The sequence below is a fragment of the Podarcis gaigeae genome (genome assembly GCF_964106915.1).
Source record: "Podarcis gaigeae genome assembly, chromosome: 5".
Taxonomy (NCBI): Eukaryota; Metazoa; Chordata; class Lepidosauria; order Squamata; family Lacertidae; genus Podarcis; species Podarcis gaigeae.
Window position 1 is genome coordinate 63,007,748 of NC_139681.1, and position 21,798 is coordinate 63,029,545.

General features: G+C 41.8%; 1 long non-coding RNA gene across 1 annotated transcript; it reads left to right on the top strand.

Moving 5' to 3' along the window:
* The first annotated feature begins 16,144 nt into the window (after positions 1–16,144).
* Positions 16,145–21,798, top strand: LOC310846022. The gene is made up of 3 exons (XR_014565091.1): positions 16,145–17,783; positions 17,885–19,376; positions 21,647–21,798. It is a non-coding gene; the product is annotated as an uncharacterized lncRNA (long non-coding RNA).

The window sequence follows — 21,798 nt, forward strand, 5'->3', positions numbered from 1 at the left end:
AGCAGCTACCTCTGGGTATACTATGAAAATTGAGGGGGCGGGGAAATGGTTTGCCAGAGCAACTGAAAAAGGAAATATTACGATGCAGTTGAATATCTCTATAGCAATTTCTTTTGTCTTGAAAGGACACTTCAGGGGGTATTAAGCTTCATTTAGTTTTTTGGCCCTTGTTTGTGGTCCAGGCAGTCATGGCCACTGTGTTGTTCAGTGCTGCTTAGCACCATTTTCCTCCTCCTTTTTTGCATGAAACAACGTCAAAGTGTGGGCAGGGACCATGGCCCTCACTCTGATTTGGCTTTGGGACACCTTCATGTTGCTAGATCTGCCTGGTTCCTTGGAGTTGTGTGTGGGAAGGAAGGAAAAAACAGCTCTGAGCTATGGTGCTGAATTCACATCCTAAACAAAATGGTGAAAGGGGTGGAGACTCTTCATAGCCTAAGAAGAGAGTGGTGATCATTTCAGTTCTGCCCTAGTGGACATTTATTGCTACAAGAGGCAGAAAGACAAGAATGCTACCATGTTGCCGAAAATATATTGTCCGTATAAGTCACAAGAATATACAGAACATGGAGAAAACTGAAGGGCCATTGCAATGTTTTCCTCTTTCCTAATGCAGAACCAGTCCCTTGTGTGTACAACACGACAAGCCCTTGACATCACAACTGAGGCTGTGTTCTGCTCCCAAGACAGGAGGGCCTGGTGTGCTCAGACAACCAACCCTCAAGTGTGTTGTTATGGCAGCCCTTCAGTCAAAAGCGTCCTTTTTCTCTCTCTCTCTCATCTCTCTGTTAATTTCCTTCAAAAACAAAACAAAGGAAGGTTCTGAGCATTTTCCTCCATGGCAAAGGTTGAATTTTCCTAAGGAACAAAACAAACCACAGCAAACAAAATATGCCAAAATAGATAAAAAGCTTTTCCCCTTTCTTTCCATGACGTGCATGCTTTAATGCCGAGAGGCGACACTATTTCAGGCATGTTGTATTATTTATATCTAATCATATTGCACTATATTCAATTTGGAATATATATATATATTTAGAGAGAGAGAGAGAGAGAGAAAGGGTTTTCTGACTTCAAAATGCTGAGAAAGAGCAATTATGTCTTAAGTTGACGAGAAGTTGATGAGGAAGACTCAGCTCATTTGCATAACATAACACACACATGTACATTCACCCACAACTTGCTTTTGATCTGAATGCTTACATTTCATGTGTTTTTCAGCTCTTCTCCATCACCTTCTTGCTTCTGATTCCCTCTGGGTTTTGTTTTTTGTTTTGCTGAGAATCTAATAACATGCTGAAGGCTGGGTGGGGGAGATGAACAATTTATGATATGAGGAACCAGTAAAATCCCATAAATGTTTTTAAGAAAAGTCAATTTCCCCCAAAAAAAGCCTGGTAAGGGGAATAAAATGCAGGTTTGCGGGAAACCTGTAAAAATATCTTCCATAGGTACATGTGAATATATGAATTTCCCTGTTCTATCTCTGTATGCTTTAATTTCTTCTTCTCTTAACAGTAATACAAGTATTATTTGTATTATTTTCAGTATTACTTATGGTATTACCTTGAAAAGGATTATTTCACTTCCCCTCCCCACAAAAGACCTCCCCCACAAAAAAGTTATATGGGTTTTTCTTGTGCCTTGAAAATTAGCAGATTATTATTATTATTATTTTACTTTAACAGCAACCTATTAAGCAACCAACTTGCTTTACATGTTGCTCATTGTTGGAACCTACATAAAACATGTACAGTCATAGCAGGCCATAAGTATGTTCACCAAACTATATACTTAATTCCCAAATTGGCAGTGCAGTTCTAACTACTCAGGAGTAAGTCCTACTGAACCCAATGGAGTTTACTCCCAGGTAAGTGAGATTATTCAGATGCCTACTATGGTGTGATAATATTCGACACCTTATCAGATCACGACTTTGCTGCTTGTTGAAAGCTCTGATGCTATGAATCATTTGTTTCTGTTAGCTATAGAAAAGCCATCTTGGCTGGACTCAGAAATCACTCCTCCTGTGTGCTGTGGAGATTTCTAATTACTATTAGCTAGTCGAGTTCCTTCCTGGGATTAATTAATAGTTTCCATTCAATTTTAAGCACTATTAAGAAATGAATCATTATTCTGTTGGCTAGCAGACAACCATGACAAGGAAAAAAATGGGTCCCATTTTTGCTGAAATTTACAGCTTTGGAGCAATAAGGCTTGTTACCCATAGAAGGTATGGATGGTCAGTCCATCTCTGATTGTGACGTTGTTATAACACTGAGGTCCTCTTTGGGCTCTAGATGTGCAGCACAATCCTGCACAATGTCTACTAAGAAGTAAACTCCATTAAGTTCAACAGAAGTTACTCCCAGGAAAGTGTATGTAGGATTCAGGTGTGAGAGCTAGTGTGGCTTAGGAGTTAGTGTGTTGGACTAGGACCAGGCCCGTAAGGTTGCCATATTTTGAAGAGCAAAAAAGAGGACACATTTTGCAACTTCTACTTTTAACTATGGGTCACGATGACAACTCTACCCATGAAAAAGAAGATACATGGCAACCCTGCCTGGGAGAGACCAGGGTTCAAATCCTCATTCAGCCATGAAACTCCCTGAGTGATATTTGGCCTAACCGCTCACTCTCAGCCTAACCTACCTCAAAGGGTTGTTGTGAGAATCAAATGGATAGAGGGAGACTTATGTGCGCTACCTTGAGCTCATTGGAGGAACGAAAGCGGGATATAAATGCAACAAACAAACAAGCCCTCCAGTGAGATGTACATACTCAGTCCTCCAGAAAGACCATGCTCCTGTTATCCTGACATTTGAGAGGAGGCTGGTACTACTCTGTGCACCCTTTGTCTAACAATGGCTGATTTGGGTGGCAGTGATGTTTCTGCCCACTGGCAGTGATACCAGGTATAATCTGGTCATGTATTGGGTCAAAAGTGGGTATAACCTCTTTTAGTAACCTGTGATCAGCAGGGGAAGCCCTGTTAGGGGTATTGCCACTGGTGCTGTCTACTTGGCACTGACCCATGACACAGCCTTCTTGGTGAAAGTTCCCCGCTTGCAGAATGCCCTCTCTGGTCTCTCTCTCTCACACATTAACATTTAGGAGGAATTCTAAAACGTTCCTATTTGCTCAGGCAATTGACGGCTGAAAGACGACTCTTCTTGACAGCCATGAAATTATTAGCGGTGAGAATATGTGGCTGTTTTTCAATGTCTCTCACATGTTCTTAATGCTTTTAAATGTTTTATTTTCAATTGCACTGCTTTAGTGCTTGCTGTTGGCTGCCGTGAGCTCCTCTGGGAAGATAGGTGGGATAGAAATGTAATTAATTAATTAATTAATTAATTAATTGTTAATGTCAAGGGGAAGTGGTGGGGGTGTCTACAGGGACATCATGGATGGGGTGGGTAGAATCAGTACCCAACAGTGAATACATTCAAGTGATTTATGTGCATAAAATATTATTAATAACACGAGAATCAGTGTTATTATGACATTTAAGAGTAAGCGCCTGGTGCTTGTCAGTTATCTTGGCACCTCTGCGCTCATGGGCTGAGGCACTGGAACATTGTTGCTTCTTACTCAGCTGTTGGGTAGGATCCTGCCTACACACTTTCCTTTATATCTCTCTCCACAAGTAATTGGGTCAGATAATTTATTTTTAAACGTAAGTTGGAAATTCAGGACAGGGGCCTGGGAAATAATATAATCAAGGAGGCCACAGACCTGCCTGAGCTGCCCCGAGAAAGAATATGATTATATCCCTGAGAGAGAATTTGATTAGATAATTTATTTAAGGTTATGTTTATCTCATTGGCTAAACCAGGGATGAGGAACCTATGGCTTTCCAGATGTTGCATGAGGACTATGCCTCCCACCAGCCATGACATTGGTTGTGCTAGCTGAGGCTTATGTAGGGATGCCATACGTCCAGGATTTCCTGGACGTTACCCGGATCTCAAAGGCGGAAGTGACATCTGGGAAGAATTTCTGGAAGGCGGTGGATTGTCCTGGATCTTTGGAAAGTAAACCGAGAAATCGTGTCCGCATATTTACATCTTGAAATATGGAAACCCCAGTTTATGGGAGTTGGGATTCAACAACCTCTGGAGGGCCACGGGATTCCCTTCCCTGGCCTAAATTACTCCTACATTGGCAGGTACATTTATTTTTAAGCAGCACTGGATTTAGGGCAGTGCAGGTGGTTCCCTTATATAGGGTGCCAAGCTGAGGGGGTGCATGATAACAACAACAACAACAACACCTATATTTATATAGGTACCTACTCAAAGGCCCCAGACAGATGGGCAATTGAATTGCTGCAACTATGGTGTAGTGCAGTTGGCAGCATGTGCAGAAGGAAAGGCAAGAGGGGGAGGGTGCCAAATAAATATTTATGGCCACAAATTTTGCCATCACTCAGGGTGCCATATTACTAAAGTCCTCTCCTGTTTGAAGCATAAACCTTCTGTTCTTTAGAAACCCTGTTGTTGTTTTTCGTCATCACATTTCTAGCCTCCCTTTTCAATTCAGTAACTCAGGGTGGCATAAGTGGGGTCATTTCCTTCCCTTCCCACTACTGTGTGAGAGAAAATGCATGTCCTGGTTTTCCACAGCGACTCGCTGGAGGGTATGCATTACACCACCCTGGCTCTTTTCAGGGGATGTTGGGCCTACCCATATTTTCTTAATGTCCAGCCTTATATTTCTACAACATTCAATACAGTGGTACTTAATTTGTTCTGGAGATCCGTTCTTAACCTGAAACTGCTATTAACCTGAAGACCACTTTAGCTAATGGGGCCTCCCGCTGCCGCCACGCCGCCAGAGCCCAATTTCTGTTCTTATCCTGAAGCAAAATTCTTAACCTGAAGCACTATTTCTGGGTTAGTGGAGTGTGTAACCTGAAGTGTATGTAACCTGAGGTACCACTGTATAGTAATTAGTAAGCTGGTAACAGAGGTGTTGATGGTGACCTCAGGGCACCAATGCATAGCTGTCAACTTTTTCCCTTTTTTGCGATGAATCCTTTTCGGAATAAGGGAATTTCCCTTTAAAAAAGGGAAATGTGGACAGCCATGCACCAGTGAGAGTTTCAGGTGTTGGAGGAAATTAAGGCAAGTCGGTCTTGGTGCTCACTGAATGTGCTCACACCTCCTCCTTGTCGCTGTTGCCACTGCCCATTTCTTTGGTAATCCACCGTACCTCCCAGGGAAATGAGACAAGGATAAGCAGAGGTTACTGCTCCTTCCCACCACTCCTCATATTGCTCGCTTGCTCAGCAACAGCAAGGAGCAGGAAGCTCCAGTGGTCCCCCAGCCTAAGGCAGACATTGGAAGGTGCTTGATGATGCTAACCCTGATGCAAGTATTGGAAGGCATAGATCTCTCCAGCCCAAAGTGATTTTCTCCATGCTTCACACCTCAGGTTGCTTGCTAGTTAATCAGGAAAGCTGTCACAGCTGAACCCCAGAAAGCAAGACTGATTGAGATTCAGACCCCACACAGAAGACCAAACTACCTCAGGGTCAGCTTTCTCTTTTTCACAACCTGCCCAGTCATAAGGAGAATTTTACCAAACATTAGCTACTGACATGATGGGCTTGGTCTATACATGCACCAGAACAAGGTGGTAGGATGGACTGGAGTTATTCAGACTGAGGGAAAATTATAAACTTAAAAAAATATTATGCCCTGTTTTAGTGACTTAATGCAAACGGAACACCAGAACTGCAAGCCAATGCTCAAGCAAAAGACTTTCGCTTTGCAGGGTCTTTTCTTTTTCTTTTCTTCTATTTGATTTTTACTTGCAAAAGCAGTCAAAACTGGAATCCCTCAACCCTACAGCCTGAGGCAACTTTGTCCATTCTACTACCTCAGAATTCCCCATCTTTTTTCTACTAAAATGTATGATTGAATGTGTGGTTAAATGGACATCTGCATAGCTTCTCTCACTTTTCCAAAATGTCTGTCCTGCTGCATATGGTAACCAATCACCTCATGATCTGAATCATATGAAAGACAGGACTCCAATACAGCAGCCCGCTTCCATGACAACAACACTCTGTATTTGGTCTTCAATTCATGCTACACTGAATATATCCCCAGAAATATAAAGTCATTTGACATTCGCAATTTATAGCTGGAATGTTTCCATGTGTTGCAAGGATTTTGCTCTGGTATCCCACAATGCACTTTCTCAAAAACATGCCTATTTTGAGTGGTCACTAGGGATGGACCTGTCAGTTTTGGTGCCCTCCGTTTCTTGTTTTCCCAATTTTAAACTCAGTTCTCAGGATTTCCGAAGCAGTTTGCAATTAAAATAAAAACAAAAAACCAGCAGCATTTTGTGCACATTTCTCATTATAAACACATTTTTAAATGAAGTTTTAATTAATGTACACATTTTTGGAAGCAGTTTCCCCTAATGCATGTATTTTTCCTAAACATTGGTTGGTTAGAGAACTGCATTGCAAAGCTGGATAAGTGTGAATTTTGAAGGATGGCTGCGTTTTGGTTCCTATATTGTTTCAGAAAGTGCAGATTTGATAGCTTCATCTTTAAATGTGAACTGAATTGAATTTCTCTTCCATCCCTAAACTGAATTTGATGGATGTCACTGTCCACTTTTTAACAGGATAATATGGTTTCATCAAAGAATACATTGCAGCTGCTGTATCCTCCTTCTGCCACTGTGGCTGATGGCATAAACCCCAGTGGAGCTTCAGTTTGAATTATGTAGCCTGATCCTCTATTCCCTTTTCCCTTTCCTCTTCTGTGAAAAAACCCTTTCTGGGACCCCACATTTAAATTCTTATTCACACACCTCCTTGCTGCCCTAGTAGGACCAACTTGGCCAGTTAGCCCTGGTGATTATTCAATGTCTTCTGACTGGGTTCCCCCCCCAAAAAAATGACCCCTGAATTATTGAATTTTATTGATATTGATGCTGCATTTTATGTTGTATTCTATGCTGTTTTATGAGTTTTTAAGTTACATTTTAATCAATGTTTTATATTTGCTGTTAGCCGCCCTGAGCCCAGTTTTTAAACCGGGAAGGGCGGGGTGGTGTGTGTGTGTGTGTGTGTGTGTGTGTGTAGATAGATAGATAGATAGATAGATAGATAGTAGATAGATGATAGATGATAGATAGATAGTAGATAGATGATAGATGATAGATAGATGATAGATGATAGATAGATAGATAGATATAGATATAGATATAGATATAGATATAGATATAGATATAGATATAGATATAGATATAGATATAGATATAGATGAGGCTTTGTACCTGGTACATCAGTACATTTACTTCTTGTGAATTATTCCACCATTTACTTCAAAATTGTCTGTCCTCATAAGTCTATGATTGTAGTGTTTCAGTGCATTAATCTTTAGAATGATCTGTGTTCTTGAAGGGAAACTGCATCAGGAATGTTGATCTTAATGATGGAGGGCTGGCAATTCATTGTGTATTACTTCTATGACCAGAGCCTACCAGAATACTAACAGTTTGACAAAGCTGCCTTTGGCTTCTAAGATATCTTGAAATACGTCTCAGAGGATATTAGTAGTGCTCTCAGTCTAATACCTCCGGATATCTGTCAATATAATTTTTTTTTCAGCCAAGCAAAATGTTCTTAAAAATTTGTGTTCACAACAGTGCACAAGCAACCCACGTCCCTGCAGTCACGTGCTTGGGGCAGGGTGGGGGTGAATTATGAACAGTTTGATTGGTGGCTGTGAAATCACATAAAAGAAGGAAAGAAAATTCAAAGCTCAAGGTTAGGTTCCAAGTAGTTAGACAGCATTATGTCGTAACCTGCTTTCCCACCCTATAAAACACTGGTAACTGTGGAGAACTCACTTTTTAAAAGGTACTTACTAGAACAGGGTTTGGTTTAGAATTCAGGACTGCCCAAACTTTTTCCAAAGAGGGCCCCAGATTTGATGAAGTGAACATGTGTGAGGGCCATCCAAAGTTGCTGAGCTTTTTTAAGGAGTTTACCCCAGGACATATACTGGCATGGGGGCTGGATTAAATCGACCAGCGGGCCGAATTAGGCCCCCAAAATGGACTTTTGGACATGCCTGGTTTAGATACAATGTATAGGTATGTGGGACCACATAAAATGACGGGTTAAATTTGAAATACTAAGTATACCTTGGTGGCTGAGAGTTGGCTATTGTTTAGTTATATGTCTGGTCTGGGGGGAAACTGGGTTCTTTTAAATACTGAGAGGTGGGGATTGCAAAATTACACTTCTAATTGGCTTACTAGGTAGACATTCTTGGTCATTCATTGCATGGAGTAAGTGGTCTGATGAGTAGGAGAGTTCCATACCAATCTGATTGGTTGATGGATAGGCTGGCTGGAACATAAATAGGCTTGTTCTGCCACTGCTGAGAGAGATGATGAAGAAGACAGAAGACTGGCTGTGAAGAACAAGCTGGGGCTGGAGCTGAAGTAGAAGTGAGGTGGCAAGAGGCTATTGAGGATAGGGAAATCCTGGTAGTGTAGAGCTAAATCACTGGCTGAAGCCAAAGATTGGAAGAAAGGCCATAACAGCATGAGAGGGATTCAGTAAGGAGCTTTTGCAGCTGACCAGATAACTGCCTGCAAGCCTGGCTCAAAGGAAACCAGGTGTGGTCCACAATACCTGGTGGTGAGATTAACCAGGGCAGAGGGGCTAAGGGTACTTGGCATGTAAGTTAAATAGGGTTAGGAACTACACTTTTCCAGCCAGCCTTACATAAACATCTGTAACTGTAATTTAAATATACAGTAACCTTATTAATGCAAGTGTAAGTCTTAAAAAGCCCCATAAATATAGTACTTACCTTATTTTACATTTATAGTTTACAATAAATATAGAATATCTTGTTACCGGTACTTTGATTTAATTATAAAAGTCTTTGGCTGGTTTGGTATCACATCTAAAATATCACAGCTACTGGGTTGTAGTTAAAGGTATTGGTAAACAACTTAGTACAGATATTTGGTGGCAGAATTTAGGAGGTGAATCAACTGTAGTAAATAAAAGCTGGCTCTCTACATATTAAGGAGAGGCAACTCTTCACTGTACCAGATGGCAGTTTTTTGTTCTCCTTCTTTATCATAAATTTAAATGAATTACATAGTTGCATTTCAAAAAGGTGTAATAAGATGAGGAACGTTATTGGTCATTTGACCCGTTTTCAAAAATGGTCTTGGTATTTGATATGGGTATGTGCATAATCCACATGGTACAATACATTTTACTAATCAGTAGGTTTATAATGTATATAAAAAGCAACCCATGTATTTAAATAAATAAATTACCATATACATGTGAGCACAAATTCTTCTTGTTTTAGGGGGGAGCTGGAGACTCTCCCCACCCCCATACAGCTCATAGCCCTTTTGGAAGATCCCATCCTGACGACACAAAATTTATTTTGTACATGAGATGTCAGGGGTGTGAGAGAATGAGTGTGCTTTGAAAAGGCATATATTAATGACACTGTTGCATCCCCTCCAGCAACTGATTCTGTAGTTCTGTCATAAGAAAAAAAAAGCATGTTTTTTGGAAGAACTATATCCTTTATAAATCCAGGCTACTTATTATTCATGGTTTCTGGTGCCCACTAGGTACTCTGTGATTTCTTTGGTCACGATTTTTAGGCAGGGTGGCAAGGATCTGAAAGCACTAATGTTCCCGAAATAATTGCCTGAGTAGGACACCTGCTGCGGATATAATGGCCACTTCAGCTACACCTACTGTACAGCTGGGCTTAGAGCTCAGTGCCTAAAAGCTACTTATATATGTGCAAAAAATAACTAAGAGGCTCTGATTGGCAGGTAGCAACTGGCACGCAAGCCTTTATCCCTGCTTTTTCCCTGCTGCAACTCCTTTGAACACCGGGGCATTGTGCCAGAGCAGAGTTTGATTTGTTAGCTTTGATTGTGCTCTCCCCAGCCATTTTATATTTTTGGATTCTATTGTTGTTGGATGCTCAGTAATGAAAGTGCAATAAGAACTGGGCCATCAGGTGTAAGGAGGAAGAGTGCTGAACTGGACAGTGCTACAGGACAAATGTTGACAAACCCAACAGGTTTAGCCAGGATAAACCAAGGCTTAGCTGCATCAATGGATCAAGGTTTAGTTTGGGGGAACATATGAAGTAATAATGAAGAGAGTGTCTCTGAGCCTATGATGACTGCTTTGCCCCTATTACTGGATATATATGTCTGCCATCTTGTGCTCCACAAAAGGGATATGAACTAAATAGGGAGAGCACATGGAAAAAGTCACTGCTGACCCCTAAGCCCTGAAAAACCAAATGGGTCCTTTCAAGTTGAAAGGCAGGTGTGTGGGTTTAGTTTAGTACTGAGGTCTTATCAAAAGCTCTGCCGAGAGAGAATTTTGCATACCAGTGACACATTTCGTACTGTTGAGAAAGCTTTTCTGATTCGCTAGACTTGTGAATGCAAGCATTTGTGGCCCTCGGATTTCTGTTATCCTCCTTTGGGGTATTCATGGGAAATATAACACACATATGAAGACAATTAGTTAATACTGAAAGAATGTGCTGGTTTTGTGCCCTTTCTCAGTAGGATTAGTACAACTGAACAAACAGCCCCGGCCATTGCTCCAGGCAGCAGTATTTTAAGGGCAACACAGCAGGGACTGATCCTCCCCCTAAGGTGATCATGTTCAGAGACCACCTCAGTTCTGCCCTAAGCCCTCTCCTTTGCAACTCTTCCTACCTGCCCCAAACTTGTCTCCTCCCTTGTGGGGAAATGACTTGTCTGAGGCTCAACTGTGCCCCTGGAGCAGGAATTCTTTGAACAGAACCAGTTTGTGACTTCCTATTAATTCCCTTGTACAGGCTAGGAACTAAGGTGTGGCTAACTCATACAAAGTCCCAAAGGGCTCTTATCCCATAAAGAGTACAATTGGAGTGCATATTGGTTCATCATATCACTCCACAATGTGGTTCTGGAAAGGTGAGTACAACAAAGAGCATGGTGTTCACCCATGCAGACACCTACACCTACATAGAGCAATGTAGTCCTGCTGCTCCTTGATCTCCTGGATGTGCTCTTCATATGATGGAAGTATAGCATTAACAGTAGTTTCCATCCTGTGTCAAATAGCTTCATGGAGGCAATTTTTGTTGTGACTATGGCATGTGTGGAGAGGCCAAACCCTCTTCCCCATGCGCCATGATCCTAATTTTGATTGCTCCCTCACAAGATGGGACTGCAGGGCTTTTTCCAGCCAGAACTCAGTCCTGCCACCTCTCAGGTGGATGCCATTGCCATTATAAGAGAACAAGGGAGGCATTCATGGTGAGTTCCAGCACCTCTTTTTCTGCAAAAATAGCACCCGGTGGGAGAGGAAGTTTTTCTTATTGTTATTAACAGGCAACTTATATGTTCTTTTATTTTAATCTCACCCCGTATTCAGGGTGGCACAAGCCTTCTGAAATTGAAATAAATAACATTTTCACAAACAAGTTGAGTAAACATGGTGGGCGACTCAAGGAGGAAAATGTAAGAATCCTTTCCTCTAGGTCAGCATTCTCTTCCCACTGGGGCCTGCAAGCTCCTTACATAAGGGCATAAAGGTGACAGCTATCCAGTGTTCAAATGATAAGAGATATCAGTTCAATTTGTAGATCTGTTCTGACTGCCATACTGTTTATTATTTTCCCCCAATCTTGGTAGAGGCGGCAAAATTATTGACAGATGGGCAGATTGCATAGCAAGATGGAACATGAGATACTGCTCTGGATGAATTTTGTAAACTGAAGAACTGATCTGAAAGCAAAGATGTGAAATCCAATAACTAAGGACAAGTGTAAACTGTAATGTCAAATGGACAGAAACCAGCTGAAGATTTCAAGTTAGATAGCACTATTAGAGAAAAAGATCAGAGTAGTGTCATAGATCCCAAAGGAAACACAGTCAATATGATTCTTTTGCCAAAAAAGACAAAAAAGTAGTGGATTGCATTCCAAAAAATATTCACAAAAGCATATGAAAAAATTCTTAGTTGCACTGACCTAAGTATTGGTCCCATCTCAGAGTTACATTCAGTATTCCTAAATTGGGAGAGGCTCAAATGAGAACAATAAATATGATGGATTCATAAAGAAACATCTACAAAGATAGGTTAGGCATTTGGGGGTTTTTTGCCCTGGTGCTTTTCCTGCGAAAATCCACCCTTTACCAATGAATCCTGGAAAACATGAATTGCTGTTGGTTCCGACTCAGTACTAGAGTGAGTTTTCCTGGGGAAAGCAGGGATCTGTGCCTAGAAAGTGTAGGGCAAAAGGGAAGTGTGGATGAGGCCTTGTTGAGTAAGATCTACCTAACCAATTATACAAAAGAGCAGGAGGGCTGGTGGGATTATAAAACAGATCGTTAATTATGTTGAAGAAACTAAAGTATTATGCTATGATCCAGCAAACGTTATAGCAACTCTCATGAACCAGTGCAGTTCTACTCAGAAGTAATCCCCACTTTGTTCACTGTGTAGGAACTTCTACTTGTTACTTTATTAATGCTCCTGTTAACGTAAAACAAATGAACGTCTTTAAAATGGTAAATGCAAGTTGAACCCTATGCACTATACAGTACATTTAAAGCAGTATCATGTGACTTTAAACAGTCATGGCTTCACCCAAAGAATCCTGGGAACTGTAGTTTGTTAAGGGTGTTGAGAGGTGTTACGAGACCTCCATTTCCCTCACAGAATAAATTTCTCAGATTTCCCTATAGTGCGGATGTGGCCTTGATCTTTAAAGTGGTATGTTCACAATATCTGCATAGTTTCTGCAAGTGGGTGTGGAGGATCCAGTGAAGCATGCTCTACAGTGATCTCCTGTATGGTGTACTGGTGAGAGTGCTGCATGTACAACCAGAGTGACACAGTTTCAGGTTTTTGCCTGGGCATAAAGATCACTGAGCAATACATAGCACTGCAGGGAACCTCAGGAGGGGGTGAGAATGGGAGAGGCACTTAAGCATCACTAGAAAAAAAAAGGAAATGTATCACATGCCCCCAAGGGAAAAAAATAAGACACAATTTAGCATAAAAATTGCATATGCTAATTTTTGTATTTAGATACACATTTGTGGGGGCTTCTGTCTTCATATATTCTGCTGTTCAGTCTGCTGATGGACTGTTACAAGGTCCTTACCCTTCTTATGGGTGAGGCTACCTGTAAACCAGACTTGAACTAGAGGACATCTTCAGATATGTGAGTGACCTTTGAAAGCCCTTCAAATAGGTCAACCCCTTCACTGCCAGTTATACAGATGGCCTATCATGTCTAGGTTCCCAATATGTAGAACTAGCCAGAAATATAGGTGTGCTTGAGCAAAAATCCTATGTTGCCTGAAACAGAGGTGGGGGAAGTATGGTCCCTGGTCATCCCCAGGTCTCCTTAATTGGTGCCCCAGCCCATGCAGCAACCGTGTTTAATATTTGAGGGCTGTTATTTCCATTCAGTCACCAGAACAGGAGAAAACGTCTTCCCTTGCCTTTATTTTATTGCTTTAAAGTGAGAGCAAACTAGCCTGGCTTGCCTATCCCCATGATTCAGCTGGGAAAATAAGTGCAGAAAATGTGTTTTGAAAGGGCGTCAGGCTGCTTTGTAAATCTATGGATATACTCCTTTGTGGTTTTATAGTTCCTTATTCTGATTGCCCCACTTCTTCATGTTAAACCGCTCACTTTTGCTTTCTCTTGCTCACTCCCATCAGCAGAATGCATTGCTGTTATTATCCCTGTAGCTCTATAGCTTTCACAGAAGCGCTTTGGAGATTGAGATATATATTATATATATTAAAGGTTTTCCCTTACTGGCTGCAATAGCATAGTTACACCACTGTGCTTGTTGCTGGGGCCAGGACAGCAGCAGATAGGAAATATGTGTGAGTACAGGATGTTTTGTTTCTTTGCTGACAAACACCAAATCAAATTTTAAAAGAGACAAAATTATATATAGAGGGAGGAAACAATGCAAAAACTGGTTTCTATTAAAACAATTATTTAAATGTAGCTTTTTTAAATAAAAGGCTTACAAATATGCATAAGATATTATTTGTGGACTCAGTCCAGTTTAGGGTTTGCTAAAGGGTCCTCAACACCTAGATAATGGTGTTAAAAACACAGTGGTCACAGATTCACATTAAAATTGCTAATGACACAACCTTGATGGCAGAAAGTGAGGAGGAATTAAAGAACCTTTTAATGAGGGTGAAAGAGGAGAGCGCAAAATATAGTTTGAAGCTCAACATCAAAAAAACGAAGATCATGGCCACTGGTCCCATCACCTCCTGACAAATAGAAGGGGAAAAAATGGAGGCAGTGAGAGATTTTACTTTCTTGGACTCCATGATCACTGCAGATGGTGACAGCAGTCACAAAATTAAAAGACGCCTGTTTATTGGGAGAAAAGCAATGACAAACCTAGACAGCATCTTAAAAAGCAAAGACATCACCTTGCCAACAAAGGTCCGCATAGTTAAAGCTATGGTTTTCCCAGTAGTGATGTATGGAAGTGAGAGCGGGACCATAAAGAAGGCTGATCGCTGAACAATTGATGCTTTTGAATTATGGTGCTGGAGGAGACTCTTGAGAGTCCCATGGATTGCAAGAAGATCAAACCTATCCATTCTTAAGGAAATCAGCTCTGAGTGCTCACTGGAAGGACAGATCCTGAAGCTAAGACTCCAATACTTTGGCCACCTCATGAGAAGAGAAGACTCCCTGGAAAAAGACCCTGATGTTGGGAAAGATTGAGGGCACAAGGAGAAGGGGACGACAGAGGACGAGATGGTTGTACGGTGTCCTGGAAGACAGGAGTGCCTGGCGTGCTCTGGTCCATGGGGTCACGAAGAGTTGGACATGCCTAAACGACTAAACAACAACAACACTTGATATATGCCAATTTAGAAACAACTGCTATAATTTAAATCAAAATGCATCTCACCATAGTGGAGCACACTGTGAACAGGTGACTTTGGCCTGGATTTAACATTCACTGACAGCCAATGCAAGGGCCCTAGCATAAGAGCAAGAATAATGGTTGTGCAATATGAAACCCAGAGCAACAGTTGCACTAGCAGAAGCTTGTTGTGCAACAGGAAGTACCAGGCCTACAGCAATCTGTTGCACTATTATTATTATTATTATTATTATTATTATTATTATTATTATACCCTCCCCATCTGGCTGGATTTCCCCAGCTACTCTGGGCGGCTCCCAAAAGAATATTAAAAACACGATAAAACATCAAACATTAAAAACTTCCTTAAACTGCCTTCAGACGTCTTCTCAAAGTCTGATAGTTGTTTATTTCATGGACATCTGATGGGAGGGCGTTCCACAGGGCAGGCGCCACTACCAAGAAGGCCCTCTGCCTGGTTCCCTGTAACCTCACTTCTTGCAGTGAGGAAACCGCCAGAAGGCCCTCGGAGCTGGACCTCAGTGTCCGGGCTGAACAATGGGGGTGGAAACTCTCCTTCGGGTATACTGGGATGAGGCCGTTTAGGGCTTTAAAGGTCAGCACCAACACTTTGAATTGTGCTCAGAAACATACAGGGAGTCAATGTAGGTCTTTCAGGACCGGTGTTATATGGTCTCAGCGGCCACTCCCAGTCGGCAGTCTAGCTGCTGCATTCTGGATTAATTGATGTTTCTGGGGCACCTTCAAAGGTAGCCCCACAACCAACCTCGAGAACCATGTTGGCTTACTGCTCCTTCTCTTGCACATGCCATTTTGCTAGCACCACTAGCATGTCACTAAGGGACTTCAACTTAGTGCTACATTGAAGTCCTCCCCTTATGCCTCCTCATTCTGTTGTCCGGATACTAATTGTTGATGAGCAACTTCAAGGCTCCACCTCTCCCTTCTTAGGGTTCTTTATCTTTAAATACTGAGACTGAGCTGGACAGCCCTTCACTTTAGAGAACCCTTTCAAATGGAAGAAAGGTGGAATATAAATGGATATTACAGCTTTATTTACGGGGTAAGAGGTCAGATTTCAGTGGAAGCTTGGGTTGCAAACTATGACTTCACAATGCTGTCACACAGCTTGGTTCTGTTCTTGGCTCATAGTTGTGCCGTTAAACTGACAACCTGGTAGGCATTAGTTATAGAAATGGAAAGTGTGGAAGAGACCAGCTTCTTCATTTGGTTGCCACTACCCACTGGCATTCATCTGAACACCTCCACTCATCTCTGATCTATATTTTGTTCCTTCAAGGCAACTTTACCCCTTGTTTACTGTAACACAAAGTAGTCATCATGCAGCTCGTCTATCTCGATGTGGGCTTCTGTAGCAAGACTTTTCACATTGTTGTGAAATGAGACCACTGACGCTTGCTTTTGTTTTTAAGGGGCTGTTTCAACATCATACAATTTCTCCAGGTATTCAAGGCACTGTGTCAATGTATTGTGAGTTTGTAGGTGCCAGTATCCCCTAAATTCCTGGGTCTGATAGATATTAGAATTTCATCAATGCTTGCAGTGCTAACATTGGCTGCCAGACACTGGATTTAGCAAAGTGTTAAGGCAGGCCAAACCACTTTCCTGAGTTCAGTAGATTGCTGAAAGATGGGCCATTAACAGAGAACAAAGACAGGGAGATGGGCTATCAGCAAAGCAGACTCTGTGGCAGTTGGCAAATGGGTGGATCCCTTACCTGAGCTCTGAGATAGTTAGCTGAGACAAAGCAGAGTGGAGAGTTTAGGGTTGCAGTTGGGGATGATGTAGGCTGGAGGAAAATGGCTTCAGTCTGTTAAAGGCTGCAAAGTGGACCGAGAGTAAGAGCCATGGCCGGTATCTGTTTTGATCCCAAGTTGTGTCTATGAGGAAGCAAGACCCTTTTGGAATGCTGTAAGCCCCTCCATCATTTGACTCAGGTTGTATAGTTGTGAACAAACCATATATCATAAAGACACCACAGTCTCCACTGTTTCCAAAAGGAAACATGAATCCTGGGTAAGCACCTAGTCCTAGAACCCTGGAATCTTGCACAGCTTGGAGATTGGGGTGGGTGGTGTGTAACAGTATTATTTGTTTCCTTTCTGAAATTTCTGTTCTCAGCATTGCTAAAAATGACTTGGGCTGATCTTCCATAGAATTTGTACAGCTGACATTGTTACATTCCTGTTTCTTCACAGCAATCTGAAAGATTCCCATCAGGTTATGCAGGAAGCAAACATAACTAAGTGGGGAATTTGTGTTCTTTCTCACTGAATACTGCCCACACAATCTCCACACATTCTTCTTTCTCTGAAAAGAAGTATGACCTCAGTACTGGCCAACATTGTAATGTGTGTTCAATAGCAGGTAGAAGTGACAAGCACTTTGTTGGTACATGCTGAAGGACATCTTTCTATTTCATTTCTACAAACTCAGAAAAGGACATAAGAGATTCTACTTTCTTGGACAAGGGGAAAAAACCTCACTGTATACAGTGGTACCTCGTGTTATGGAGGCCCATCCGTAACATGAAATGCCCACAACTTGAAGCGCTGCATCTGCGCAGGCGTGCAGTGCAATTTGGTGCTTCTGCACATGCGGGAAGCACGATTTAGAGCTTCTGCACATATGCGAACAGCGAAACCTGGAAGTAACCTGTTCCAGTACTTCCGGGTTGCAGTGGGACGTAATGCAAAAGACGCAACATGAAGTGGACGCAACACGAGGTATGACTGCACTTGGGGGTTCTGCGACAAAACTCAAAGCACTCATCCAATGTTTGAGGCAAGTATGGATTATATGATGTCTGCACCTAATTTCTATCAAGTAGCCATTAAGCTGCTTTAATTTCTGATACACTGATCTGTGCTTTTCCAAATTTACAGAGGCATTGTCAGCTCCATAAGAAGACACACTTAATACAGAGACCATTCTCCTGTGGAATGATGGCGATACGTATCACAGTTGACTGACTTGTCAAGTCACTGCAAAAATTCAAGTTAGCCATGCTTCATTCTGTCTGACACAGAAAAGTAACAAAGACTTACTAGGAAGACTTTCCTCTGTCTCATGTTGCAAACAGCAAATTCAACTGAAAAAACAACTGTGCGCCATCCAAGTCCTTACGCAAAGGTTCTAGTGATTTGGGTGCCAAAATGTTTTTCTGTTGTGCTGATTGCTTTTGTCTGTGTGCAAGATTGTGTTGCTGTTGCAATTTCAGAATCGGACAATATTCTTAGAAGCATTTTGCTTGCAGTCTTGGCTTGCATAATTTAAAGGGTGTGAAGTTCTGTGGTAAACCTGCCCCACTTCTGCTATTGTAACCAGATTTTCTTGGGGGATAAATGGTACAAAATGATGAAATCTGTTGACTTCTTTTCTGTTGTTTTTCTAATTCCTTAGGCTTTCTTTGTGGCTCCTTACAGCTTACCCCTCTCTCCCCACCCCTCAAAATATTTAACTGAAGACCCTTGGTGGCATCCAGTGTTCTCTGCTGGTAGCTGTATTGACCTTGTGAAACCAGCTCCTAAATGCATGTTGCTTGCACCATTCATCATTAAAACCACACAAATGCATCGTCTTGTTCACTGTGCCACTGTATTGTTCATCAGCGACCACCACTACCTCTCTCTCTTTTGTTTCTGTTTACAGAAGGCTTCTCTGCACCATACTGTACTCTGGATGAATGCCCAGCTCCTTCATGCTGCCTCTCCTTAGACTGTCTCAGCACTTCTTCTAGTCTCCTAACTCCACTGTGCACTGGTCAAACTCCATTTTGCAACATTGACTTGGGACTGGTTTCCGTGGTTTGGTTCTCTACTGCCCAGGCCTGACAGCTGAGTCAATCAATGATCCCCTTACTGTAGCTGTGGCTCCAGCTGAGTCATGATGGCAGGGCAAGAGTCCCTTGTACCATATTTCCTGACTACCCCTTTCTAGTGTGAGACAGCAACAGTGGCTGGTCAAATCTCCAAGATTGGCCTCAGAAGATTCCTGGAGCTGCAGGTTGATGCTTAGACTCTGGGCCAAACCTGGAGAGCTGGCAACTCTAGTGGGAGGGGAATCATAGATTTGTAGAGTTGGAAGGGATGATGAGGATCAAATAGTTCAACTCCCTGCAATGCAGGAATCTTTTGTCCAACTTGGGGCTCAAACCCACAACCCTAAGGTTAAGAGTCTCGTGCTCTACTGACTGAGCTATCAAGAGTAACATTTTCAGGCTTGCTTTTGAAAATACGCAAGATTAAACTGCTGAAAAGCAAAGAATTTTAAAAGCAGGCATTGTGGTTACATGAACATATGAAGCTTCTGTATACCAAGTTCATAGTCCATCTAGTTCTGTCTTGTCCACACTGACTGGCAGCAGCAATGATGCAGGTAGGTACTGTTAGACTCTACACTTTATGGCCTTAGTGCCCTCTCTGCTCTATAGGTTTACTTCAAACTGTGGCCATGCTGTGTTTGGGGGCCTTCCTACTCATTCCATCGAGTGGGGCCCTGACCTCCTTCTCCAAAGTCCTGGCCTGATGGCTTTCCAGGATTTTGGACAAGGGTATTTCCTCCCCCAACTGGAGACACCAGAGATTGAACCAATGACCTTTGGTATACGAAGCAATTGCTCGACCACTCAGGTATGGCCCTCCCCTTATACCTAATAATAACCAGAGATATGCATTACACTTTATAACTCTTGATAACAAGAGGATGTTCCTGAGAACAGATCATATGAAATCTAAAACACAGAGGGTGAGAGAGGTCTCCTTGCTGGTGCCCTGACCGTTATTTCCTCTATCCTGTGTTATTAACTGAGCTAGGAATGTTCTGATGTTTTTTTCTGGTTAAAACTCTCAGTCTAATTATAATCTAAAATTAAGTTTTTAAAACCGGGCAAACTGTAGAATGGATGTGTTATAGTCCAACTAGCACATGTTCCAAATCATTGAAAAACAGGAATTAAGGAGGCCACACAGAGTTCTTTCTCAGGCGGTGATGCATTGCAACAAAATTCTGCTGAGCAGCTGGTTAGCTCATAAAATTGCTAATTTGCTTATATTGGGATTTACAGTGTCTGCTTCCTGTGGCATTGGCCAAGATGAAATCCCTAGCAAAGAGAATCAGTTTTGACTCTTATCTCTTCTTTATAATGCACTTTTTCAGGAACATTAACAATTAAGCAATTAGTGAGGTTAAATAATTTATACATAGATCTTTCAGCCAAAGAGGATTTTTATTTGAGGCATTGCCTCTGGGAGGAATATTATCTTCCAGATATCTTGCATTTTTTTAAAGGATGCATTAAGAGAAGCAGTTTTTGCATGACTTACTAGTGATTGTTATTTGTGCATGGAGGTGATACATTCAGTATTGCACTCTGTAATCTGTCAGTTTTTATTTATATATTTTTACTTTATAAAATGTATACACCGCTTGATGGTAAAAAAAAGAACCTCAAAGTGTTAGTTACAGATAGGTAGCCGTGTTGGTCTGCCATAGTCAAAACAAAAAAAATTCCTTCCAGTAGCACCTTAAAGACCAACTAAGTCAGTTCTTGGTATGAGCTTTTGTGTGCATGCACACTTCTGGTTGATGGACTTCCATTTCATGCGGCTCAATGTGGTGCCTTCCATAGTTCCAGTTACAGATAGGTAGCCGTGTTGGTCTGCCATAGTCAAAACAAAAAAAATTCCTTCCAGTAGCACCTTAAAGACCAACTAAGTCAGTTCTTGGTATGAGCTTTCGTGTGCATGCACACTTCTTGAGATACACTTCTTGGTATCTGAAGAAGTGTGCATGCACATGAAAGCTCATACCAAGAACTGACTTAGTTGGTCTTTAAGGTGCTACTGGAAGGAATTTTTTTTGTTTTAACCTCAAAGTGGTTATCTATATCACATGCCCTGAATTTTTCATTAAGAAGCTGGAAACTGTCCCATAATTTTCCTTCCCTCACCACTGCCTTGCTCTTCCTCCTCTTCTTTTTAATTGGCAATTTAGAATATTTTTAAAATCATTGCACCCATGCAGGGTTTCTCTACAGATACCTTGCTAATTCATTTGAGCAGAAGATAAATCTGGCTACTTCATGACCCTCCATTAAGGAGCAGTGGCGTAGCGTGGGTTGTCAGCACCCGGGGCAAGGCAAGTAATTTGCACCCCCTAACCCATGGATTTGCACCCCCTAACCCTAACCCCCAGATATTGCGCCCGGTGCGGCCGGCCCCCCCTGCACCCCCCACACTGCGCCACTGTTAAGGAGGCATCTTGCATTAACTGGATTGGAATGTGTACAAGTGCCAGTTCACAGATACAATTGCACATCTATAGCAGCATTCTAGAGAAAAATAAAGAAAAACTCAGCCCCATAAAGAAGGATGCGTATATAGACAAAGATTACTACCAGGATAGTGATGGATGAAAACTGACTTAAAATGCAGTAAAAGTGTGTGTGTGTGTGTGTGTGTGTGTGTGTGTACCCACTTCCCCCACAAACTCTGTTTCAAAAAGAAGACAGATGGGTCTGATTTTCTGCATTTGGGTGCTTTAGTGGTTTGGTGCTGTAAGATTTATACCGAGATCACCAGCGGAATTTGGGAAGCCATTAATCAATGTATTTTCAAAGTGCAAAACTTGCTTTGTTGCTTTCCCAGGCAAGTCATTGAAGAGCACCTGAAAATGTTAAGTGCACAGGATGAAAGGAAAGATATTCATACGAAGGTTTTTCTTACTCCAAGTCGCCCTGTTTGGAATCTTGTCAGATTTTGTGAGATCGAAAAGGCAACCAAGTGATTCAGAGAGAGAG